The sequence below is a fragment of the Prunus avium genome, chromosome 3 (genome assembly GCF_965620075.1).
Source record: "Prunus avium chromosome 3, drPruAviu1.hap1.1, whole genome shotgun sequence".
Taxonomy (NCBI): domain Eukaryota; kingdom Viridiplantae; phylum Streptophyta; class Magnoliopsida; order Rosales; family Rosaceae; genus Prunus; species Prunus avium.
In genome coordinates, this window is record NC_142286.1 from 21,862,299 (window position 1) to 21,866,097 (window position 3,799).

General features: G+C 38.4%; 1 non-coding gene across 1 annotated transcript; it reads right to left on the reverse strand.

Annotated features, from left to right (window-relative positions):
• Positions 1-1,971: 1,971 nt before the first annotated feature.
• On the reverse strand, positions 1,972-2,078 carry LOC148295747 (small nucleolar RNA R71). Its single transcript, XR_015834836.1, has one exon. It is a non-coding gene; the product is annotated as a small nucleolar RNA R71 (small nucleolar RNA).
• Positions 2,079-3,799: the final 1,721 nt, after the last annotated feature.

Genomic DNA, 3,799 nt, shown 5'->3' on the forward strand with positions numbered 1-3,799 from the left:
ATGCATTAGTGAAGTGCATCAACCAATTCATCTTTTATAATGCAAGTGTTGTATGCATTAGCCATATTGAATTCAGATTTATCACTCCCCTCTCCCTATAAATACCACATCCATTCCACATTCAAGACACAAAAAATCCTGGGATTCACAACCCCACAATTCACTCCAACCATCCTCAAACACTCTCACAATCCCAAACACTCCAACAATCACCAAAACAACTCCAGCTTTCTTCTCTTCCATTTCCCTACGAATTTCATCTTCCTTAGCCATCACCACTCACTCAAACTCATCCCAAATCACCTCCATATCCTTCATACATCTTTCTAGAAGTGGGGAAGCTCTTGGAGAAGCATTAGAAGTGGAGAAGCACTTGGAGAAGCCTTGGACACCACAAGAACTTCAGAAAAAGGGTTCTTCTACTCTTATTGCATTCATTATGTTTTCTCATTTCTGTTCAAGTCTCTTTTCCATTATGAGTAGCTAAATCCATAACTAGGGCTTCGATGTAACCTAACATGAATATTCTGGGTTTATAAGTTTGGAGTTTCAAGTTTGATTCATGATTCATGTTCTTATTCATTATGCTTATAAGTTAACATGCTTGTTTGAATGATTGATCACCATTAGAACTTGTTTGTTAACTATCTTGGTTTGAATTAAGAGTATACACCATGCTTTAATTCGAATTGAACTATGAATAGTAAGAGTATGTATGGACATTCGACAACAGGGATTAGATACATACTTGGTTGTTTAAAATGTTCTTCTATGCTTAATGGGTTCCTAATGCTTAATTTTAGGTTAGACAACAAATGATCAAATTAGGGAATTAGGAACACAAGGTTAGGACCAAACACCATGGCCTAATCATACTTTAGCTAGAATCAATCTTTGAATCTGAATTAGACTTGTTACTTGAATCTTTATAACCCAGAATTGAATTGTTATGGTGATTCGAATGCCCTAGTCTCAAAATCTGTTTTCCAACTCTTAAAACCACTCTTTGTTACATTTGTTTACTTGTTTTTGTTTGCAATTTCATTTTGCTTCTTTTGTTCAACAATCACAACCACTCTTGTTTTAAATTCTGTTTTAGACATAACCTCCTACTTTCTTGAATTTGGTAATCTAAGTACATAACTAGTTTTAACTTCTCAGTCTTCGTGGGTACGACCTCGTACTTGTCTTGCTATACTACTAATTGCCCCGTACAATTGCGAGTTAACATAATATTAACAACAAATTTTGGCGCCGTTGCCGGGGACTGAACGAAAGTTCTTCCCTGGTTATGTGCCCAAGGTTACCCTATTCTTTTTAGTGTTTCTAATTAATCTAATTTTCTGTTTCAGGTAGTTTATGTCTAAAAAGCCATTACTTGAACAAGTGAGGTCTTCGTTCCAACGTTCTAGATCTTTGAACGCAGGACCATCATTGCAACCCAGACGAGTGACCTCTGAAATTCAGAATCGTCTAGAAAGGGAGTTGTCAACTGCAAAAGAGCAAGCTCTTGCTACATTTACAAGTCTTGCTCTCCACACTGAACTTCCTGGTTCTTCACTTTCAAATTCGGAAGCAAGTTCAGACCAAGAAGAAGAAGAAATGATGGCTGCCATTGAGTTCATGGGAGAACTTGATATCCCAACAATTCCAGCATCTCCTTCAAGCATTTTGCTGCCCACTGTAGCTCGAAATTATGAGCTTAAATCTTCTCATCTTAATATGCTGCCTTCCTTTTATGGTTTACCTAATGAAGATCCATTGACTCATATAAAGGATATTTTTAATGTTGTGAGTTCTTTTCCCTTGACAGGTGTGACAGAAGATCAACTTCGAATGAGAGTGTTTCCATACACTTTAAAGGATAAGGCGAAGTATTGGTTGAATTCTTTGAAGCCTGGTTCACTCACTACATGGTCTGCCATTCAAAAGAAGTTCCTGGAAAAATACTTCTCCACGCAAAAGACCGACATGCTTAGGGACAAGATCTTGTTATTTGCACAGCAAGATGATGAATCATTTTGTGAAGCATGGGAGAAATTCAATGGGTTGCTCAACCAATGTCCTCATCATGGGATTCCATTGAAGCTTCAAATGCGTATGTTTTATAAAGGACTAACCCCTTCTAGTCATAATATAGTCACCAATTTTGCAGGTGGTTCTTTTAAAACCAAAACTCCAGAAGAAACGTACGAACTCTTTGAGGAGATAGCAATGGAGACCCAACATACGGATACAAGAGGTAAACGTGTTATTAGTGGTTCTAATGATGCTTCTAGTATGCAGATTTCAAAACTGGAACAAAAGCTAGATGCTCTTCTTGCATTAAACTCAAGAAGCCCTCCGAAGGAAGTGTGTAGCATTTGTGAATCTCATGACCATGCTACCACAGCTTGTCCACTTGGGGCTGGATATCCAGAATTTGTGCAAGAACAAGCTAAGTTGGTAAATTCCTACAACCAAGGTCCAAGAAATGATCCATACTCTCAAAGTTATAATCCAGGTTGGAGGAATCATCCAAACTTTTCATGGAGAAATACCCAGAATCAAGCAAATCCCCCTTCATTCCAAAGGCCACAACAATCATCATCATCATTGGAAGATATAGTGAAGCAGATGGCAATCAACCAATCCAATTTTCAGCAAACTACACAAGCTGCCATCTCCAAATTGGAAGTCCAATTAGGCCAAATAGCTGCTGAAATAACCCAAAGAGTGCCTGGGAAATGGCCAAGCCAAACTGAGATCAATCCAAAGAACCCAGAAGCCAAGGCCATTCATGTGCTCAGATCAGGTAAGATCATTGATAATAAAGATAATTCTAATCTTTCAAATGATGTTGTGATTGTAGAAGATAAAGACGAGGAGACCATGGCCACGGAAGGAGAACAACTCAAAACTTCTCAATCTGCTCCTAAGGCCAAATCAGATTCTCAGAAATCCAATCAATTCCAATTGCATAAAAGGGATGACAAATTTGTGCCACCACATCTTCAAGAAGATAGATACGTGCCACCCGCTCCATATGTTCCACAGATTCCATTTCCAGGCCGTCTTAAGAAAGCAAAGCAAGATAAGGCTTTTAAAGAGATTTATGATATTTTGAGTAAAGTTAATATCAATTTGCCTTTGCTTGATCTTATTGAACAGATTCCTGCATATGGAAAATTCATCAAGGACTTGAAAACTCACAAGCTCAATTTCGCTCCAAATGAAGGAGTAAAGCTCGACCAGAATGTAAGTGCTGTGTTGCAAAGGAAGCTTCCACCAAAACTAGATGATCCTGGCAGCTTTGACATTCCCATTAACATTGGAGGCAAGAAGGTTGGAAGAGCCATGTTGGACTTGGGAGCAAGCATCAATGTTTTGCCATATTCAGTTTATCAAGAGCTTGGCTTAGAAGGGATGAAGAAGACTTCAATGCGACTTGAACTAGCTGATCATTCTATAAAATATCCAAAAGGTATTGTAGAAGATATTCTAGTTCAAGTTAATACACTAATTCTCCCTGCTGATTTTGTAGTGATGGACATGGAAGACAATCCAAATGGAGATCGTGTTGATCCCATTCTCCTAGGCAGGCCATTCATGGCCACTGCAGACACAATCATCAAAGTGAAAGATAGCACCCTCTCCATGACTGTTTTGGGTGAAACTGTTGAATTTAAAATGCTTAATGCTCTATCTCAACCTTCTATCTCTCTTGATTCTTGCTTTTCAATTGATGTTGTGGATCATGAGGTTTCTTCCATAATTTTGCAGAGAAAGTCTAATGATGCTCTAGAAGCTGTCTTAACAC